The 23,048-nt window shown below is 46.4% G+C and overlaps 1 pseudogene; it reads right to left on the minus strand.

Annotated features, from left to right (window-relative positions):
• Positions 1-15,609: 15,609 nt before the first annotated feature.
• On the minus strand, positions 15,610-16,497 carry LOC118521354 (olfactory receptor 10J5-like; annotated as a pseudogene).
• Positions 16,498-23,048: the final 6,551 nt, after the last annotated feature.

Below are 23,048 nucleotides of genomic sequence, written 5' to 3' on the forward strand. Positions count from 1 at the left end.
AGCTAGTGTAAGAACATCTTTATGACCTTGGGAAGGTAAGGGTTCTTTAGGCAGGATACCTGAAGCACTAACCATTAAGGGAAAGCCTGATCAATCAGACTACATTAACATAATGTCTTTATATCAAAAGATACTGTTGGAGTGAGAAGGCAGCCCTTGCAGAGGGGGAGAACCGGGGGGTTGCCGGACTATGTCGGTGGCTTTGGCCAATGGGAGGTTGGAGGGTAGAAGGAAGGGAGAGAAGTAAGGGTAGCTCTCTCCTTCCTCTCCCCCTGCCCCAACCCCAGTCGTGAGTAACTTCTCCAGCAGCCGCTGCATCACCTCCATGGGTCCCCACTCTAATTCCATCTTTTACTGGTTGGTGCCAACCCCTGGGTTCTGAGAGCTCTTGCAGTATTAGTCCCCACTGGTGCTCTAACTGCTATCCTTTGAGCCCCACCAGCACAGCCGGGCTGGACAGCTCTGGACAGCTTCAACTCCCCTCAAGCACTACTACATCTTTCACCTTCTGTCCTGGGGTTTCTATCACACTTGTAGAGATTTCAAGAAGCTTGCTTGGCAAGCAAGCATGTACAGCTAGGAAATGTAGGAAGATGACCCTAGCTGGGTAAATGAGATGGCAACTGATGAACGAATACTTCTCCCAGTCAATCCATAGGTGGAAAAATCTGCATGTCCTACATGCTCCTCAGAAGATCCTGGGGTGGGATTGGGCTTTCATTGCCCACAGCAGTGACCTCAACAGTGCACCTTATGCTGCCCCCCCTTCCCCTTATTCTAACAGCTCTAGCTTCTTGGAATCGCATCCTAAATTATAGTTAACACTTGAACAATGTGGGTTTCAAATGCATGGGTCCATTTATACATGAATTTTTAAAAATACTGTAAATGGAGATTTCTCACGAACATTCTTTAGCTAGCTTTATTGGAAGCACAGTATATAACACATAGAACATACAAAGTATGTCAATCAACTGTTATTGGTAAGGCTTTTGGTCAACAGTAGGCTATTAGTAATTAAATTTTTAGGGTTCTGGAAGTTGGATTTTTGACTGCATGGGGTGGGGTCTGTGCCCCTAAACCTTTCATTGTTTGAATCTGCTGTATTTGCCCATAAGCTCTAGTCTCAGGCTCTGAGTTTGTGGGAGGCAGTGAATCCAAGCGAAGACACTGCTTTCTCTTAGTCATCCCAGTGTAGGGGTATGCCAGATTTCTGATGTTATTAATCCCTGGTTTGTTGCATTGTATCCTGTTGGAATTGCTGCATTGACTTCATTCCTTCGATCTTCCCTGTGTAGAGTGGACTCTGCTTTCCTAGTTAGTCTGACTGGTAAACCATTCTGGTCTCTACCCTTCTGCTATCTCCCCTTGTAGCTTTTCCAATTTCTGGCCCTATTCCCACCTCACAGTCATGAGTCTGCGTGGGCTCCTGACCATTTTTCTTCATTCTCACTATAAAGTCATCTGATCTTAGACATCTGTCGTTTCTGTTATAAGAACGGGAAAGCATAGCATTGCATGGTAGGTAGTTTGTTGAACTTTGGAGACCAACTGCTAGGCTTCAAGTCCTGACTGTTGAGTGATGGTGGCACCGTTTTATCCTCTCCCTGTTTCAGGTTCCTCACGTGTGAGGTGAGAACAAGGCAAACATTTGTTAGGTTTAAATGAGTTAATTCATTTAGGACAATCCTGATAAGTAAAAAGTATTACATAAATATTTTCATTGCAACTTCAGAATCTATACTTGTTTTCTATACTGATTCATCAAAGGTATTTCCCTTAACACTTTGATAGTTTTATTCATTCACCTAAGAATACTTGCTGAGTGTCTATTCTGTATTAGCATCTGTGGACCTTGTCTCTTGCAGCTTAGTATTTAAGAAAAATTCTCCATCTGTTTCTACCAACGACTCTCCTGTCCCCCAAGAGAAGCTTTTTTTTTCCTAACATTTTGAGTGTCATTTCACTTTTCCTAGTCATAACTGCAGTAATTATTCTGACTTGTGCCTTACAGCTGTGAAAATACTTTTAAAAACATAATGCTAAGCTACAGACACCCTGAGGACAGGCTTAGTGTCTTGACCGTAGATCCCCAGCAGCTAGCCCATTATTTAATTTCTAGTCAATGACCAAGAAATGTTTGTTGGAGTTACTTTATCTTGACTCTGAACTATAGCAAGATTTGTTACCAAGTTTGCATAGGGAAAAACCCCAAAGAGATGGGTCACTGATTCTGTGGTCAACATCTTGACCCAGAAACTTACACCATGTTTAAGTAGCTGCGACAGAAGTTCCCGGAGTTTGGAAAACGTGTAGTTCCTTTTTACTCTTTCTTATCATTCATTATCCTTGCTTGGGATTGTTCCTTTGCATTGTATCTATTCTGATTCGGATACGCCGTCTTTACCCTGGACTCTCCATCCCTGCTGGGGCCTCCCTGGCTGCTTTCAGTTCTTTCGCCCGCTGCTAAGGAGCCTGGTCAGCCGGAGGACAGGCTGGTCTGAGCATCAGGAGCCAGGATGGAGCCTGATACTAACAGCAAGCTTCTGGACTCCGACCTTTCTGGGCCAGTCTCCTTCTATGGAGAATAAAATGAGGATCGTGTTGCTGGATCTGAAAGATCCTTTGAAGTGGTGACCTTCTGGGGACACCCCTCTGCTCCTGTCACTCTTCTTGCGTCTCCTAGCTCAGCTCTGCCTGTGAGGCTGCTTCGTATTGTCCTAGCTCCCTGTCTGCCAGGTGTGTGGGCGAGGGAGGCTCCTTCCCTCTGGGTCTCGCTAAGGCTCTCGAAGAGGAGGGGGGGACATGGGCCGCGTGGGGTGACCAGGGTGCTTCTCTCAACCGTTGGAACTGGTCTTCAGCTTCATCCTTTGCTGTCTTCCGTGCGTCCCCTTGTTTCGTGGGGCAAGGTGCTATGTGCACGTGTTTCTAATCCATGAGAATGCCCATCACGGAGCACCCTCCAAAATGGGGCCCAGCCTTCAGAAGAAAAATAGCCAATCCTATCAAAGTCTCACATGTTGTGGGGGAGGGTTAAAAAGCCGCTCTCACCATCTTCCCTGTAGTCTGGGGTGGAGAGCTGGGAGGAGACTTTGTTTAGGGTTCTCCGGCTTATGGCCTCAGTTAACCCAGTCCTGTCGTCCTCCTAACCTGCGCCATTGTCGGGAGCTACACTCTGAACGTTGGACTCTTCTTTCTCTGAGGTCTAGAGGTAATTCTGTGCAAGGGTGCCATCAGGGAACTTTCTACATGTGAGAGTCTCAGAAATCAAAAACAGTGTGGCGGTACAAACTTAAAATACCACAAAGCAGAAAACTCAATATGAATGAAAGACCATGGAAATATTTGTCAGAATTAGGACAAAGTGTTGTGTGCATGATCACGTTTACAGAACAGGGTGGGGGGAGGTGGGGAGCTGACGAGATATTTATACACAAGCTCAGTGCCTGGAGGGCATCTTGTATTGTAAAACAAATTCGAATAGGTGACCTAAGATAATCCTCTGTAAATAAGATTTTTGTGTAAATGACTGCAGTAGAACTAAACTGTGGCTATTTCTCCCGAGGTCTTTGGAAACAAGTAAATTCTAGGGTGCCAGTAATGGATTAAGTAATCTCTTAAGTAATTTATGATGATTGGACATAAAAAAGTGCGCAATTGGAAAGCGAAGTCCCCCAGCTTGCCTGCACAGCACCCAGAGTTTTCAGGGGAAGGATAGGCAAGAGTGTGTTTTATGTGGTGAGGGACGTCTGCTGTTCCAGGTACCGGACCTTCGGCTTCTGATACAGCCTGGGGTTGAGCGTATGGCCCAGCTTGGCCTGCCCGGGGGAGTGGGGGTGGGGGGCATGCTCCTGGGGGGATGTCCGTCTCCGGGTTAGTGCTCAGCCCTCCCTCCTTGTTCAGATTCCTTGCACGGTTCAAGTCTTACTGTTTTCCATCTAGAGTGTTGGCCTGAGGGATGTGTTCCCAGGAAACCGGAGACCTCTAGGCGAGAAGCTAAGCAGGATTAGTTTGCCTGTGTTGTTCCTCATTCAACTTCCACCAGGCTTGCTGCCTGTATGAGACCCTTAATTTGGTAAGGTTTTTCATGGAGCCTGTGATTTGATGACAGGGTTTTTGTCCTTCTTACCCCACCTGAAACACCATCCACTGTACTGAGCTTTCCCTTTGCTCCCCTAATACAGCACCCTCTTTCATGCTGTATTGTACGGCGCCCCCCCCCCCCCCCACGTCCTCCCCTCTATCTTCTTCCTTTAGGAGACCCTGTCTTCTCTCCCCACCCTATCTTCCTGTTAGGTAGGCTTTTACTCCATTCCTTTGATATCCTAGATGGGACTCTCTTGGGACATTTCCTAATACCCGTGCACTTGTTTGAGGGACCCACTGGATTGTGAGCCCCTTAGAGCGGGGCTTTGTATCCAAAAATCTCTGGAAATGATGATTGATCCGTTCACTAACAAATTCCTTTTCTCTGATCACCCCCTTTCTGTTCCAGTGACCTGATTTGTTTGTTCCAGGCATTTAAACTAGGGCCCCGTCTTGCCCTTGCCAACTAGTATCCCTCTTTACACCAAGGCTTGTGTACTAAACTTCGGTCAAGGCCGCCTGCCTGTGGAATTACGCATGTTCTTGTCTCTTAGGATATAATCTGGTTCCTTCATCTCATGTCAGTAATGAAGATAAAAAAGTGCTCTACAGCTAACGTTACCCCCTCCCCCTCAAGTCAGCTAAACTCGGTTTCGTCATCGGCAGGTGCCCTCTCACTGCTAACCTGGTCCTTATGGGTGGGTCATGGGCAGTTTCTTAAGTATAGCTTCTCATCAAGGACACCTGAGCTGCTTACAAGTGAGTATTCCCAGGTTCTTCATGTTCAGAATTCAGTAACAGTACATAAACATACGTGCAGGGCTGGCTTCATGGGCGTGTGCCCTGGGCAGTTACACGGGCCTGGGTGTGGAAGCTCCCTGAGCTTGGTTTGAAGGGGTTCTGGTGTTGCCTTGGAATTCTGGTAGCTTTTGAACAAGGGATCCTGCATTTTCATTTTGTACCAGTACTTGATTATATGGCTGAGCTGGTCGTATGTGTTTGAGGGTAATGTCTAAATATGCATTTTGAAGAAACAAGCACTCCCTGACTTGCTCAAAAACCTACCGTGAGGATGTTTTAAAAAGTTAATTGCTAATATTAGTGAGGATATGGGGGAAAGAGCAGTCTCATTTGTTACTGTGGTAATGTAATTTTCCTAGAGGGAAATATAATTTTATGTACATTTAAACCTTTAAAAAGTTCCCTTCATCTTGAAATTCAAAATCTTAATACATTATCTTTCATATCTTTACCCTTAAGGCTATTTTTCTGGTTTTGACTTTAATTTTCAAATTTTATTAAGGTACTACACGCCCATAGTTTAAAAATCAAGCAGTACTAAAAAGCTTATAATGAAGTTTCCTGCCTTCTAAGTCCTAATTCCCAGAAGCAATTCATTTAGTAATGTCTTCTGGTATTTACTTTTCTATCTCTATACTATTTCTTGATTTATCAAATTTAAGAAATCTATTAACTTCCTGTTACAGTGGAGATAATTTAAATCTTATACCTTCCCACAATCATGCTAATGTCTTTAATGTAGATCTTTTTGCATGTACTCTTAAACCTTTTGTTGGCTCTCTATACATAATTTTCAGGTTTATGGAATTATTAAATAGCTTTCCACCAAGCTGTATGTTTAGATTTATCTATGTTGCTCTTTCCTGACAAGTATGGGGCTAGCACATTGTTTATTCACTACAGCACTGTTAGTAATAAAGATTAACGCCAAACTAAATGTCCATTACCAGGGGACAGACTGAATGACTATAGAATACTCTGCCACAGTTAAAAATCATGGCTTTTGTCCCTGGTCAGCAGGTGCAGGTGGATTGAAGTTTATGTGAATGAAGACTGGAAGATCACTTGACACGAACTGTGTGGACCATGTGCTCTTTTCATTCTTGTGGTGGCGAGGCAGGTGACTCGTAGGGTGTCTGGGGGCAGCTTGGTGCTCCAGCAGTGCCCCGCCCCCTCTGCTCCTTCTCTAGGCCAGCATGGCCATCTCTTCCTGCAAAGTGGTTCTACCTTGAGTTCCTTTTATTCTGGATCCCAGTCTTTGGACTGTTCCACGTTTCCCCATTCTTTTCCCGCCTCCCTCACTTCCAGCTTTTTATTCCATTGGGAAGAACTCTGATAGCCTGTTAGAATAGAGCCCAAGTCATTAAAAAAAGAAATGTTTTCATTCTTTATAGGTCAGTCCTATTACAGAAAATAAAGGACTAATCAAGTGTGTGTATACAGTCAAATTTCATACTGTCGTATTTGTTCATCTTGTTTGTTTCCTTCTCCATACTTTTTCTCTTCCCTGTGGGAAGAAGGTTTGGGAAGGTAGGACTCTAGATCCAGGATCAAGGGGGGTAAACCTGCCCATCAACCGGTGACAGCACAGGTCTCCGGATGAAGGCTTGTCATTAGGGCGTTTGGAATGAGCGGAAGTCCATACTGTCCCTGGTCTGAGGCCTCCTGTCGAAAACTTACTGCTTCAGCTATGTGAGGACTGTCCTGTGATGCCTACAGATTAAATTGAAAAGTCAAGTTTGTTGCCTGTTACAAATGTTAATTAACCATATGGGAGGCTCTCAAACTACACACTTGTTAAGTCTTTAGAGAGCCTGTGAGGGAGCAGCCTGAGGGCAGGAAGTCATGTGCCCGGGAGGGGCTGGGGGAAACAGACTTTGATTTGGGGTGGGGCAGGTCTGGTGATGACATCTGGCCTACCTCAGTGGAGGCTTCGTTCTTCACCCCTTGGCTCTTGGCTCTGAGCTTGCAAATGTTTTTTGCAGATAAAGGTGGGTTGGAGAGAATGTTCTCAGGTGTTTCAAGGTGTCTTGAGGGAGATAGTATTAGGTTGGGGGTGGGGGAGAGGTGCTGTGAAGGGAATGGAAAGCCTGGTTTCAGTGGTTCGTACTCCTGATCACACAGGTGCCTGAGCAGGAGCACCTCTAAAGAATCAGAAATTTAGTATCTCTTCTCTGCCTCCTTTTCCTTACAAACCTAGTCACGGATGTCTCTTCTTGCCTGAGTGAGAGCAAGGAATTCTCCCCTCTAGGGGCAAAGCTTTGTCTGCAGCTAGTTGAGAGCCTGGCCTCATTCAGAGCTTGCCCCTGTTCTTTGCGGCCAAGGCCAACCTCATCCACACATTTGTTCTCGTTCAACAAAGGCTTGTTGAGGCTGCTGTAAAATGGCAGGTGCAGTCCCCTGCATACCTGAATAATACAATTTTGAAAATATGTCCAAAGTTCTCACTTCTGACGGTTGAACAAAATCCTGTTACTAGGTGGATTCCATTGAGAGCCAAACAATTCTACAAAATCCTATTTATGTGTAATCAGTTTATTGATCACTTTTAACACAGTGGGATGGGGATAAACAGTTTTTTTTCCCTTCCAACTTCTCTTTCCAACCAGGTTCTGTAGAATTCCTGTTTCCTGTCTTTTCATGCTATTTTGGACAGAGTCTATAATGTTTCCTCCTCTTTCAATTACGAAAAGTTGAGTTGCCCTCTCCTAACTCTGCTGGCCCTGTCCGTGGGCAGACTTGTGGTTTGGAAGATCCAAGAATCAACAGGGTCTGTAGTTGGTTCTTCTGATTGGCTTCTTCCTCCAGCTGTTTGGGGACAGAGCGCTAGAAAGGTAGGGTATGTTTCACGATCTTTCTCCTCCACTCCAGCAGCCTTGGAAATTATGGTTGGGGGAGTTGCCAGTCTGGCTCTGGAATTTCTCCACTGCTTCAAGGCTTTGCTCCTCAAGGCATTGAGGTGGGGAGGGGGAGAAAGACCAGTGGCTGTTAACTCGACTGACAGCCTTGTTGGGAGTCCCCCCATGAATGTTCTTATGGCTTCTTGAGCTGCTACTGATGGATTTTGGGGTGTAGTAGACCTCTAAATGTCAGCTCTAACATATGCATGAGTTCTTTGGAAGGCCCCATAAAACCACCTAAACATGGGGATGCAGAGTCCCCTCCCTTTGAGGCCCTCTTCCAGAAGACAGGGGCACTCCTGCTATGGGAGCCCCTTGGCAGGCTGCCCTCAGGTGGGGACCTACAAGTTACCCCCAGCCTAGCCCACTCAGTGGGGTCCATTTGATCATAAGAATCTCCTAGGTTTTTTGTGTTTTTTTTTTGTCCTGCCATCTGCTCTGTGTCTGATCACCTATTTACCCTGTTGGTGAATAGGTGATCACACACGTTCTGCCAGTCTTGCCACTAGAGATGGCATGAAGTGGCCAAACCCAGGACACCTGACATTAGTGGAGACTGGCAGTGGTTGACCAGCCCCACCCAGCCCGGGGGGAGGATGCCACCGGCCATGCAGGGACTAGAGAACAGGGTGAACCAGAAGGGCTGTAGCAGGCAGGCTCATTTTGCAGTGACCGGGTGAAGTGATCTTTGGTTTCCATGGGAAAGTAATTGGCTTGTTTGAAAAATTTTGCAAGTTGGCAGGTAGGTTGAGGACCAGAGGGGATGTAGCTGGTTTAGCTAATAGAGAAACTAGCTGGGCAAGGAGCCTTTCTCATGAGATGGTAGGAATTCATGGTTAGGCTTTGCGGGTTCTGAAAGGCTCCAAGACGTGCGGGGCAGCATGTGGAATTTCAGGCCTTAGAATGTACCCTGCCATCTGATTCCCTTTATGCTCACCTTCTGGGTCGGACAGATCATTGACTTTCCTGTGCAAGAGGACCTCCAACGAGGGAGCGAGAGTCAGGAAGCCCTTCATGAAGCATTTACGTGTGGGGTTCTGTGACTCAGAATGAAAGGATGGGGGGGATCCCCATGGCCCCTGGTGTGGTTCTTTGTTAGACTCGGGGAGAGGACTGGAGAAGACAAGGCTGTGGTTCTGATTGGTGGGGGGAGCAAGGCTGCATCTGGGGTCCTTGGATGAGCCCCAGATATTGGTGACTGTCCTTAAAATTTTTTCCCTTCAGATAGGGTTTTAAGTCTGGGATAGCAAGACACTCTCGTACACCTGTTCCTTGAAGGGTTGGCGGCCGTCTGGTAAGACTCCTCCAAAGGCAGCTGGGCCCAGGTTGGGGGGAGGCTTCCCGTGTCACCTTGAGGGTTAGGGGAGTATTACCCCTTCTTTTGTACTCTTCATACTCTGTGTCTCCACGGGGGTGGGATAGTTTAGAAGCTCTGCTTGTTTCTGTGCTGAGACACCCAGGATGGCAGTACTGGCCTGTGACAGTGGCCGCAGAAGCATAGAAAGAATGGCGTCAGCTGCCTGCCCGAGTCTTGCTTCCTGGATGCAGCTTCACCTGGAGCCCCCGCTGTTCTTCCCTCCCTTTCAGGTCCACCCCCGACTTTGGAGGGAGCATGCTCTGTGAGAATGGCAGTGGGTGGGGGAGCGAGGACTCCCATCTCTGCACTGGGCTATCGGTCTGTGCGGTGGGTAGAGGCCCCAGTCATCCTCTGGACTTCTGTGTGGCGTGAAGGAAGGAGGGAGATGGTCAGAGGAAGGAGGGAACGTTTTCCTCTTCTGCACAACAGCTGCTGGATCCCAGGGCTGACTTCAGTGAAATCTGAGGCTCCCGACTACCCCCTGCTCCCTCTCCTCCCGTGAGGGACATTAGAGCTTCTCCGTCGCCTGGAGCAGGGAATCCCTCTCCTCCCCACTGGTTGCTTTCCTGATGGCTCCCTCTTACTGTCACTACCACCCTCCCACCCCCCACCGGTCACCCAGCTCCTCTGCTCCTTGTCTCTCAACCCTAGCCTGGTGTCCTCCCTGGGTGAGCCCCTTCTTGCCCTGTGAAAGTTCCCATCGATATGCTTAGGATCCTCCAGCTAGATCTGACTCCACACACTCCTGAGCCCCAGATCCATGGATCCAGCTGCTTCCTGGGTTTTTCCACTTGAATACCCCACAGACCCCTCAACCTTAAAAACCTAAAATTGAACTCTGCTTCCCCTCCAACTTGCTTCTCTCCCAGGGCTCCGTGTATTGATGGCACCACAGTCTGCCCAGCTGCCTAAGCCAGGACTCCCTGTGTCCTTTCTGACTCCATCACCCCCAAATTTAACCTAGAACCAGGAAGTGTCAGTCCTGCTTCCCATGATCGCAGGTCTGTCCATTTTTCTCCTTCGACACTGCTTCCCTGCCGGCTCAGGCTACTGTCCCCTCTGTCGTAGCCCCACGGTGGCTTTTCGTCCACGTTCTGCCAGTCTTGGCCTTTAATCTGTTTCTCCTTCTGCCAGCAGTGAACTTCCTGCATTACAGATAACTCCCATCCTTGCCTTAAAGACCTCTAAGTGTCCTCCATTGTCTCTAGGACGCATCCTCCTTAGTTCTGCTCATAAGGTCCTGTGACTGCCTCTACTATTGACTTCGATCGCCTGTCATGCTCTCTGAACGTACACCCTAGCTCTATAAAACTTAGCATTTCTCAAATTTTCTCTTTCATACCTTTGCAAATGCAGCTTCCTTTGCCTGGAACGTACTTCTGGTCTTCCTTTTCCAGACTCTTCCCTGACCTTTCATCCTGCTGACTCTTACCAGGCTTAAATTCCCTTGGTAGCTCTTCTCAGACCCCTGCATTTGGTTAGAACCCCCCCACTATGTTCCTAATATCCCATATTTCTCCCATCATAAGATTTCTCCTACTACTTGTAGCTACTTAATTTTTGGACCCCCTGCTTTTCTCTTAACATTATGAAGGCGAGGGGCCTGATGCCTTAATCACCACTATTGCACAGTGTCTGGCATGCAGGAGATCTTTGATAAAGTTGACTTAACCTTGCTAAAATCCAGCTGGAAACATGGAAATAATGAGCTCTTCCTCTAGATACAATCCATCCTCCATTTTACAAACCTGGGAAGAGATGCAGGTTAGAACATCCAGCAAGTGGCAGAGGTAAAATTAGAACCTAGTCTGACCCCAGGTCCTTGTTCTCCACCCCTATGCAATGTGCGCTCTCAAGGATGCTCTTTGTAGGTGATTCTATGGTTCCACCTGCTCTTTCTAATCCACCCCAGTTTGGAAACCGTGCATGAGAAAGGATTGCTGCCATTGTCCAGCACACTGACGGCTCAGAAATGTGATACCTCACATCCCAAACAGATCACAAAAGGGGGAAACATTTCTGAACCAGGGAGAATAGAACAGAGGCGAAATGGCCATCCTGAGAACCTGGACGCTTCATAGTGCAGGAGAGCAGTGGATGCCCATGGTCAGTACATTTAGCCAATAGACACCGTTTCAAATGTGTTCATTATACATTCCAATTTTGGATCTGATAGAGTTGAGATATTTGTGCCAAGAACCGTGCTAGGCAGGATCCTGAAGCAGTTCTTCTGTCTAGAAGTTGCTGTGTGGTGGGGGAGGCAGACTAGGAGATGGGCTGTTTCAGTACATGGCCAATGAAGAGACCGCATAGAGTGGTGGTGGGAGATCACGGGGGAACATCTCACGAAGCTGTTTTGGGGAGACTTTCTGGAGGAAGTGATGTCCAGGATGAGACCAGAGGGACTTAATAGAACCTCTTTCAGAAAGGAGAATATAAGGTCTTTCAGAAAGAGTCAAGATAAGAGTGGTGGTAGAGTGAAAAGGACATAGTCTGACCTTAGCTACTATGGTGACCCTGCCACTATGGGCCAGCTTAGCTAACTGATCTTGGTATCCGTTCTAGCTTTGTCCATGACCCGGCTGTGTGACTCGAAGCCAGTGAATGTTCCTACCACTCACCTAAAACATGAACATAAAACATACTTCATAAGGTTATTGTAAGAATCAAAGAAGGTCTTTGAAGACTGTTAGGAGATGCAAAGTGGTATGAAGATTTGAAGTATGGTCTCCGATGAAATAGTGAGGACTACCACTTAGCAGCAGCTGTGTAGTAAATCCTCCACAAACGGTAGCTGCCTTCTGCTTTAGACACATTGCCTTACTGTTCTGGAATTCATTCCCCTCAGAGATGAGTCTCTAAAAAGATAGACCCTCAGGGCACACACCACTTAGTCCTTACTGCCCTCTGCTCTTAGTTTCCTGAGCTAGTTGCTTCCCACAACCAAGCCTTGGGTTGCTGATGGATGGTGTTTCCGAGTTAGCTTTCTTCCCAGTTAATACCTTTTAAGGCAGGAGAAATAGGGGCTGGGAGATTAGGTGGTGAGAAATCTGAGGACTCTGGTCCCAGTAACAAAGGGGCCTGAGCTTTTGTTCCAGTGTGATTAAAAATCTAAAATTCTAGAGGGACTTTTTTTTTTTTTTTTTTTTGCCTGTGATGGATTTGCCAAAAGTATTAGGATATGTCATGATTATTTTTGCCCAGTTCTGTTGATAGGATTGACATATAACATGTAAGTTTAAGGTATATAGCATACTCTGATATATGTATATATCATGAAATGATCACCACAATAAGTTAACATCCGTCACCACACGTAGTTACAAATTCTTTTCCTTGTGATAACTTTTAAGATCTAGTCTCTTAGCAACTTTCAAATACAGTGTAGTATTGTTAGTCATCCTGTTGTACTTCTCCAGAACCTATTTCTCTTCTCACTGAAGGTTTGTACCTTTTGACCCTCTTCACGCAGTTCCCCGACCCCTAACTCCCCACCTCTGCCAACCACAAGTCTGATCTGAGTTTGTTTTTTTAGATCCCACATGTAGGTGAGATCATACAGTATTTATCTGACTTTTTTTCTCACTTAGGCCATTATGCTAAGTGTCCTAACCTTTAATTTTATATGGCCCATCACTTGGTTCAAAACCTAAGTTTTGAAAGATCCTATCCTGGTATGGGTAGGGATTTTTTTTTAATGAAAACAACTGCTTCTGGTTCTGTGATGCTAAGGGATTAATTAGTGCAGTGACTAAATTAGGGGTCCTGAAGCCTTGGGAAGTTGGCTTGCAGGAAATCTGGGGAAGGAGGGGAGTAGGGACCCACGTGACCCTGCCACTATGGGCCAGCTTATTACCGTTTTTCAGGTGAGCGCCAACTGCAAAGGTCACAGAACAGCTGAGCGTGTGTCCACCTGCTGAAAACATGCCAGGAAGTCCAGGTATAGCACTGTGTGTGTAGTGGGTGCTCAAGTACTGAGGATTGATCAAACACTCATCCTGCAGAGCGCTGTTGCGGGATGGTTCCTAACATGAGAAGAATCCTTCCTGGTCCCAATGTACTTGTTCATGACCCAGCGAGAGAAACCTAGCCGAACACAATGAGAAAAATGCTACATTAACAGAATCTCACACACAGAACTGTAGGGACACGTAAGAAAGAACAGTTGTCTAGGTTGGATAAGCCTGCACAGAATAAATAGGTAAGGGGATTAAACCTCTTTCCCCAGGAGAGGCCAACCAAGAAATACTCTTACCTATAGACTGGTTACCGGTGGGGAGGGGGGGAAACAGGTGATGGGGATGGAGTGCACTTGTGATGAGCACTGGGTGATGTATGGAAGTGTAGAATCACTGTACTGTACACCTGAAGCTGATATTACACTGTACGTTAACAAAATCATAAAAATTTTTCATGGCCAGCGAGGTAGAATTAAACATATTCACAAAGGGTGCTGTTGGGTACAGAGCAAGGACCTGAATCCAGGCTTCTGATTTCAGGTCTTTCTCCTCTCCACCCTATGATGCCACAGCTCTAAAAAGTTAGGAACTGCTCAAGTTAAAAACCCGGACACCTAGTTGAATGACTGGAGGCAACAGGTCTGGGGGAGGGGTTTCTCCATTAGGGTTTAGGATGATTCTGGAAGCTCTTCTTGGGCCCAGCTCTGATTAACTTCTGAGTGTACAGGTGGATTGTGGTGTGTCTGCTGTTGGGGGCATCTGGATGGAGAGAGAATCCTGGGGAAAACTTCTGCTTTAATCCTTGGACTGAAGAAGAGTGGCTGTGGGGAGAAGTGGAAAGGGAGCAGGGGCTAGGGGAGGTGATGCTGCCGCTGGGCTGGGTTAGAGCAGGTTTGGTCCCCACCCTGCTTTCCTGCTCAGAACAGCCCTACCTGTCCCACCGCCTCCCTTCTACACACAAAAGGACAGATCTGAGGACAGGAAAAATTGCTGGTCCCATAGGAATGGAGGAGGATGGATAAGAGTTGGCATTATGGGTGGTCTTGGTGGCGGGGGCAGGGGTCCTGTCATGTAGTCGGAGAGACCCTTTCCTTCTGGAGGAAGGCATGCCGCCCCCCCCCCCCCACAGGGGATGTCATCTTTGGATGTGGGAGAGGGATTCATGGGGGGCTGAACACGAGAGCACTGTCAGGTAAGACCACCTAGCAGATCTAGGACTTTTGGACCTGGCTTTGGACCTCTCAAAAGCTTCTGAGGGAAGGCTTGCCTCCTGGATGCCGAAATCTCAGACACAGGACAAACTACAAAGAGATGACCAGGCCTTGAGAGAACTAGGGTTTTCCCACCTAGAATCTCAGATGTCTGTACAGCCAGACTTTACACGGGATGAGCTCCTTGAATGTCACCATTCCTTTCTCAGGTGAAGGAAAAGGAAATCACTCCCTTAAAGAGACATAGCATTAAGGAAGGGGCACATTACTGAGGAGAAAGAGGCACGAGACTGAAGTGTCCAACCCTCCTTACCATCATCTGAGGTAGTAAGAGGTATGTGCAGGCAGGAAACCAGAGTAACTCCCAGAAGCTCTGGGGGAAAGGACCATTTCTTTAGGAGACCTAGTAGGAATGGAGACCTTTTTTTTTTTTTTTTTTTTTTTTTTTTTTAGCACCCCCCCACCTTTTTTCTTGGGTTGGGGGTGAATTGAGCAACTACTCCTGAATGCTGGTGTTGGTTGTTTTTTTCCCCCCCCTATTTTTTTGGTATTACCCAAGAAGTGCCATGGGGTGTGCAAATGAATACTTTCATGGTACTCACTCCAAACAGAGCACAGCTCTTTTTGACCAACTTATTTTTCTTCATAATGATGAATGAGAAGCTGGCGCCATGGAGAGAACCAGCAGCCAGAGAGATTCTGATGAGCACGGTCAGATTGGACGCAAGGGTTGTGTAGCGTACAGCCGTGACCAGCACTCTGGGGACCATACTGAATGGAAGCAAAGGCTTTAGTATAAATCAAATAATACAAGCTAAACTTTCAAGGACTAAACCAGTATCTTCCAAATTTCTGAACTTTTTTCTTTAAATATACATCTCATCTTTCCCAAAGTTTGATATAATTTTGCTATTGACTGTTCTTACCTTGCTGGGAAGATTTTGTCTAGTTTAATTTTCTGCAGGTTATATTATGAAAGTTACATTTTTATTTTCAAACCTAAAACCGCATTTAATGTGCTTTTGAGAAGTTCCCTCCCCCACTCTAGAAATGCAGATATATTTCCTTAAAAATCATGCCATCCTCCCTGACCTTTCAGATACCCAGATGAAAATGCCTGGACAAAACTTCGGAATATATGGAAACAAAGATTAAGATTTTATGGTAGGGGTGTTGAAGCAAGATGGGTGCATCCCATCGCAGAAGGGACTGCTCAGGACATGCTGGTAAGGTTGGAGGCAGTGAAGATGCGTGCTGCTCAGGGATAGACGTCTCGTACAGACAGGGTCAGTGTATTAAATGTTTCTTCCTACGGCTCTGCGTAGGGCATCCTTGACCACCTCGTTCCTCAGACTAGACAACAGGGTTCAGCAAGGGAGGGATGATGGTATATGTCACTCACTGAGAGGAGAAGGTCTTGTTCTGCAGAATCCTCGGACTTGGGCTTGAGGTAGGCGATGGAGGCACAGCCGTAGTGGACAGTGACCACCGTGAGGTGGGAGGCGCAGGTGGCGAAGGCCTTCTTCCGGCCCTGGGCAGAGGGGATCTTGAGGATGGTGGAGAAGATGAGGACGTAGGAGATGAAGACTAGGATCACACATGAACTGACAACAAAGTTGATGATCTCATTGATAGTGGTATCAATACAGGAGAGTTTTAGGACAGGGAGGATGTCACGGAAGAAATGTCCAACCACTCTGTGACAGAAGGGTAAGGTAAATATGGATGTCACCTGGACGACTGCCATGGCCAGGCCAATGCCAGAGGCGCCACACATCAGCTGGACACACACCCTCTTGCTCATGAGGTCTGTGTACCACGTAGCAGTCCTAGCCCATTGCTGTGAGCAGGAAGCGGTTGTTGCTAAGGCAACAAAACATCATCAGGGCGGTGCAGCCTGCTGTGGAGATGGGCTGATTCTGGGCCAGGAGACCAGACAGCAGCCGTGGAGTGGTGACGAGCGTGTACGCGGTCTCTGAACTAGCCAGCATGCTCAGGAAGAAGCACATGGGTGTGTGCAGGTGACGGTCAATGCAGATGATGATCGTGATGATAGCATTGCCCGCCAGGGTTAATGTGTACAGGGCGAGAAGAACCACAAACAGGGCGATCTGATAGTCACGAAACCTGGACAAGCCCAGGAAAACAAACTCCCTCACCTCTGTGAGGTTCTTTCTCTGCATTCTTCAATTTCCGTGTCAGCATGGAGCAGTTTGCATCTTGATGTGGGCTCGAGCAGGGGTAGAGAGAGGGATACAGAGAACATGCACACAGTTTGTTCTGCTCTATAATCAGGGTGCTTGTGTAGGTCTAATGGCTAGCTTATCCTCTCTCCCCTTTTGCAGTTCTTGCTCTCTGCTTGACCCTTAAGCCCCTGGCCCAGGAGTCCCCATCAGATGAGACCACCACATGTACCTTTTCAAAGTCTCCTCATGAATGCTATTTTTGTAGGGCGTGGATGGGAGGCTTTTGCCTTTAAGAACAGCCCACGGGGGCCTGAGTCCCTGCTGCTCCAGCTTTGCTTGTCTCTACCAGGGAAAGTATGAGCAGCTGGAACAAGGAAATGGGGGGCAGGGAGTCAGGCTTTTACGGAGATAGTCGCTTGTGGGTAGCTGTCACTTAGGAAGAACATGGAACAGTGTACAGTTGGTAGAATTAATCTCAGGGACAGGATCTTAAGGAATGTTTTAATGGGTGTGTGGATGAGGTATCCTGGGCTCAGCCGAGATGTTTTGTCAAACCGTTGGCAAATTGCTTTGTTGTAAACATGCTAAGAGGGACTTGAGGGTTTAGGGACAAGTAAGGGGGGAGGGGGAAGTGATGGGAGAAGAGGACCAGTAACAGGATAAAAGAAGTAACTGAATAAAAGAAATAACTTTTTTTGGCAGAGGGAATTTTAAGAATAAGGAAGTTTAACAACTCAAAATCAAATATTCTATGTTATGTAAAGTTCCTCCCAATGTGCGGTCTTGTGTTCATGGTATCAGGAGTAGAGAGCACTGGGTGATGGCACCGTGTCGACAGGGAGCCTGCAGGAGGCAAGACGATCATGGGAAGAAATCCTAGGGCCTCTCTGGTCCTACCTCTCCCCTTTCGAGCACATGCCATCTTTCCTAGAAGTTTGGTGAGGGACTCTGGGAGATAGATGCTATCTATCAGATGGTGGTTTGAGCCATTTTAAAGAACAAGGTGACAGCAGGCTGCAGAGCTGTGGACATCAGGGAAACCTCCACTAGGAATCTAGGAAACACAATCTAGAAAATGTCGCAGATTTTCTGGAAAGTATTCCAGCCTGGAAAATAAGGAGGCAAATGTTTAAGGTAGAAATGGGTGGGCCACAAAGTAATTTAAAAGACCAACCAACTGGAAAGGTAAAGATTCCAGAGTGACCGTGCGACTCTAGGCAGCTTTGTAGAAAGGATGAGGTAGAGCGGTAATTTGAAGATAAAAGTAAACATTCGATTCCTCAGTTTCCCTGGCTGCGTTTCAGGGCCAAAAAGTGACATGTGACTAGAGGCAACTAGGTTGGGCAGCAGACCTCCAACCTTCCTCCCTTGGTGAAGGGGCTATTGAACGGTGCTGCTGTGTCACCATGGATGGATTGTGGAATACACTAGACAAGACCATATAAGGAACGGTAATATTAAAATGTGTGTGTGCACATGTGTGAATGCACATACATTATATATGCAAGAAAAAGTCAAAGATCTACCTGACATTCCGATGTGTTCACTGTTACGTGGGAACGGAGGGAGTGAGGTTATAGGAAACTTGACCGACTTTTTACATGTACTTACAGTGAGGATTGAACTGAACTAGCCAGCATGCTGCTGCAGAGCATAAAAGTATGGCTCCTAAAGAGTTAAGTCAAGGAGGAGAACTGAGAAGAGACATTCGATTGAGCAAGGAGGTGGTTGATGACTGGTCAGTTTCAGTAGCATCTGGGGCTGGGAAGCCTGGTTACAGGGGGTGAACAAAGAACTTCGGTAACCCATGGATGAGAACCACAGATTGCATCTGCCTTTTTGGTTTCTCGATGAGCCTGTTGCAATGAGTGACGGTAAGTGGTGGAGGAGATACTGAGTCAGGGAAGCAGCATGCATTTTGTTGTAGGGAAGAGAAGGTACTCAGCTGAACTGTCAGGAGGAGGAAGAAAAAAATCCCTGGTATCCTTAAATTATGGTCTGAAAAGTAGTGTTGCTTTCACCCCAAACTGGCCAGATTTGTTAAGTATGCCTCAGGTAAATACGAATTTACTTTGAGGAGATTATAAAGGTGGAGACAGGATGGCTGACTCCTGGGCAAAAGTAACTTTATTGCCTATGGTGCACAACTGGATTGAACTGAACAGACCATGAAAGTCCATCCTAAGACCTTCCTAAAACTTGGAAATGAATGCACATGTTCCCATGCAGATGAAGACCTGTGGGAGCGCGGAACAATGACGTGTTCAAAGCAGTGTTCTTTCCCTGTTAGTATCTGCTTAAGGGAAAGGTGTGCGGGCTGTGGGGGGGAGGGGTGAAGCACTGCCAGTAGGAGGAGCTACCGCTTCTCGAGTTGCTTGGGGGGCGGGGGGGGGGGGCTGTGCTCAGTGGGATTCGCCCTCCACACATCCTGTCCTCCCCACTGGCCAGCTAGGCTTCCAACAGCAGGTGTCATCTGCTCACCCTGACTCTTCCTAGCATTCTTTCCAAACACATCCCATTTTACAAGTTCCATTTCAGTGCATCTTATGTTTCCAGTGATGTTTGAGCATTGTATGCAGATTAAGGGCAATCACCTACTTAACTCCCTTCTCCACCTCTTTTTGAAGTGCAGAAGCATTCCAGAAGGATTCCTGAGAGGACCCATATGGCTCAGATGACAAATGCAGGGCTGTTGCTATCTCTGGAGGTGAGGTGGCCCCAGAGGACAACATGGGAAGTTGGGGATATGGAAGTAAATCACACTCTTCATCCTCCTCAGTCGGCCACTGCAGATTGCCTGGGATGAATGCTCAACAGTTACAACGTGGGTCTGTGAACTTCAGGAGGATTTTGACATGGGCGGGGGGTTGACTTTTTGAGCCTACCCGGCCAGAAGTGACAGCAGCTGGGCATGTAGAAGCAGCCCTCCCCCACCCAAATCTGAGCCCTCCTGTGGCCGCACCCTAAGGGTGTTTCTGTGAGGGACACACTGGTAGATCATCTTGAAAGCAGGGTATAGCGCAGAGAGCTTTCAAGATGATTTGTACATTCCAGAAGGATAGAAACCATGTGGGGGAAAGAAAAATACGGAAATGTGCTCATGCATCAAAATTTTAGTCATGAAGCCAATATTTCTACTAGAAGAAAAAGACAAATAGAGGGGAAAACACACTGAGGGTGTAAAGGAAACACCATTTGCAAAGGGAAGAAATTATGACAAAAGCCATAGGTATTTATAAATGCCTAAATCTTTATAACCAAAATATGTGCCTAGAAACAGAACCTGTTTTTTAAAAACTAAAATGCCAGGTAGGCTGAGCCCCTGTAATGACATTTTGTGTGTGAAGGAATTGAGTTAAAAAAAGACCATGGTGTGTGTGTGTGTGTGTGTGTTTTCTTGTCTCTCCCCCTACCCCCCTCGAATTTTTGCCCTGTCCTTTCCTTTTCCTTTCATTTTAAACCAAATAGATCTAGGGAGCCAGCAAGGGAGGAGTTAAGAAACTGAGGATTACGTGGAACTATTTGAATTAAATAAGACTGTTGACTTTTCTTTGGGAGGGAAGTCTTCTCCTGAGAGTCCACCCAACTTGAGTTTGTGGGATCTGCTTGTGTTCTTGGTTTCGGAGCATACCAGGCAATCATGATTTATTTGCAGAAGATCACTGCAATGCCAAGTAAACAAATTGTTAGGGTTTTTTTGCTAAAGGAAATAACAGTCTTGGTGTCTTTCAGAGTTCAGCCTTAGTAGGTTCTAGATCAGCTCTAGAGAAATTCTTTTTCATCCTCACCCCAACTCAAGTCTGCATAAAGGCATATCCCAAACTCAAGGAGACCTGATTGCTTTAACCTCTGACCCCTCCAGAGTTTCCCCCTATAAAACAAAACTGCAAGCCCTCTTATCAAGGAGGAAAACTTTTATAGACTTCTCTGGTAAAAGCCAGTCCTGGAGCCATGAGGCTAAGTGCTCTGACCTGGTTTTTTCTGTAGCTTCACAAATAACTAGATTCATCCTTGTACAAGATAAAGGCTCAAAGATTGCTTTTCTCATGAGCGCGGTCTGCAGGGTTCACTCCTTGCACACCTGTGCCCTGCTCCTTCCCACGATCTCCCAGCCTTCGTGGTCCGTGTGGGGAAAGGGGCCACTACCACGGTTTTTGACATGGAATCACTCTCCAGTCAAGTTCCTGGGTCACCCTGCCTTGCAGGTCCTTCCATTTCCCTTCTGGAGTCTCAAGGACTGAAGTGGTTTTCTGTGAGTTCTGTTATTTTCCTCGTTGTGACAACCATTATACCTGAGAAAAATGCCTAAAGCAAGGAGCTAGAAATCCTGTCTCTATTTTAAATGAGGTTAAAATGGAACTACTCTTTCTTCAGTTTGGAAGGAGCCATCGATGTGATAGGTATTAGTTAATAAAAAACATGACACGGATCCACTTATAGCAATTTTCAGAGGAAATGGTGGACAAGTTCAAGGATTCGCTCATCCTTTGGCCAGAACTAGGGGTGCAGAGGGGATGAATGGGGGAATAGGGAGGAACTGCTCTGGGGAGACTTGCGGCTCTAGCACTATTGCTTTGAGAGAGTTGCGGGTCCTGTTCCTGGTGCCTCGACAGGGTGGTTGCTGAGTGGAAAGCTAAATCCATCGTAGAAGCAGAAAAGCGTCCTCCACGTTACATTCAGCCTGGACCCCTAGAGTTTATGGGGACAAGGGACGCAGGAGTGTTTCTTTTGAAGTGTGGGTCCCCTAGAAGGAAGGACTGGCATATAGTTATACTGTGTTCTGTCTATAAGAGCCGTCTCAGGAGGTAGAGGGTCCCTAAAGACAAGAAACCAGACATATTAGATTCTAAGCACATGGAAGAAGTGGCAAATGATCACTGAGGGTAAATAATCCATCTAACTGCGTTGAGACAGGGAGTAGAATATCACCCTGAGATTGAGGAAAGCCTAAAGATGTGAGGTGTGGGTTCTAACGCAGGCCGAGTAGAATATAAACTGCAAAACCAGTACCATGATCCCCTCAGTGCTGTATTTTCATCTGGTATAGTGTCTGGCAAAGAGTAGGTGTTCAGTAAAAAAATAAAATGGATGATGCCATTTGAGTATACATTGGCTGTGTTTCTTAAAACTTGTTTTAGGTTTCTTGACCGAGGGGGCTGTTCAGCTAAAGCAGTGAACCATTGAGCCCCAGCACAGGGTCCGGGCAAACATGTCTACGTGCTCCTGGGCAAAACCTGTCCTCCATGGGAAAAGCTGGTCTTTCCTAGCATGCACAGTACAAGTACGGTGCTCACAGTACAGGAAAGGTGGTTGATGTTAAACTATAAAGCAAGCCACTTTGAGTCATGAGCTGGTGAATGGAAATGAATTTTCTACATATTTAAAGTCTCTGGCTAGCCAACTTGATGTTCTGAATGGTTTGCGCCTCACCAGAGAGATGGAAATGTTCTTAGGAAGTCCTTGTGAATCCATTTAAGCACGCTGGCAAATCTCGGGTTCTCCTTTCTCCTCCCTGCCTGACCCTGTTGCTCTGGTAATGGAGTTGCAGGGTTCTAGCCTACTTCCTTGTAGCTAGTGTGTGCCTCTTGGTCGATCCCTGGTGAATGAATGTGGGAGTTGGAAGTAATCCCTTCTGTTATTTCGAAGCTCTCCTGGATGTGGTCTTTTTATTTATTTATTTATTTTTATTGTTCTGGATGTGGTCTTTCTGATTTCCCCTGGCTTCACGCCCCATTATCTGGGCAAAGCCTGCTTTATTTTCCATATGCTGCCAAATTCTCTTTGGGGGGTCCTTCTCTAAGAAGGCACCCTCTTTCTGTTGGGGATGGGTGAGGAGCTGTGGCTTGTGGCTTTTGTGATGAAAGTAACTACTGATAAAATCGGACAAATATTTTGTAGTACTACAATGAGGATACTGGGTGCAAAGAGTTCTACCTGAAGGAGGTAAGTGGGGATCAGGTTATGGAGGACAGTGTCACATTAACGGTTTAAATTACATTCTCTGTGAGATGGGGATCCATAGGATTTTGAACTGGGAGTCATGAGCAGTATTCCTGATGACTTCAGGACAGGATCCTGAAAATCAAGCATCATATGATACCACTGGGAATTTTTAGAAAAAAGGCATGTTTGCCATCTTGCAGGAGGACTCCAGACTTCTACACATTTTTAGTTTCCACTCCTGCTGCTAGTTTTCCTCATTACTTGATGTCAGTTGCTACATTATTTTTACTTTTCTCATTATAGTTGTTTCTCCGCTGTAACCTTAGACCTCTTTTTGATTTTTAGCTGGAAAACCAAATAGGATCCTTTTGAAATTTTGCACACTTTTGGAATTAGTATAAATGATTAGTAGCTTGTCAGTATTGCTACTGCCCTACTCGGAGTGCTCTGGCTTTGTGATGTATTTTCCTAGTTATGGGGTCCCCTGCCCTCCCACTTTGCAACCTGATTGTTCTGGATGATAAAAAACAAACGCTGATTTTTCAAATAAGTGGATCAAAGCGAAAATGCTTAGACCATAACAAGTACTAAACAAATGCAGGTGG

This window comes from Halichoerus grypus, chromosome 7 (assembly GCF_964656455.1).
Source record: "Halichoerus grypus chromosome 7, mHalGry1.hap1.1, whole genome shotgun sequence".
Lineage (NCBI taxonomy): Eukaryota > Metazoa > Chordata > Mammalia > Carnivora > Phocidae > Halichoerus > Halichoerus grypus.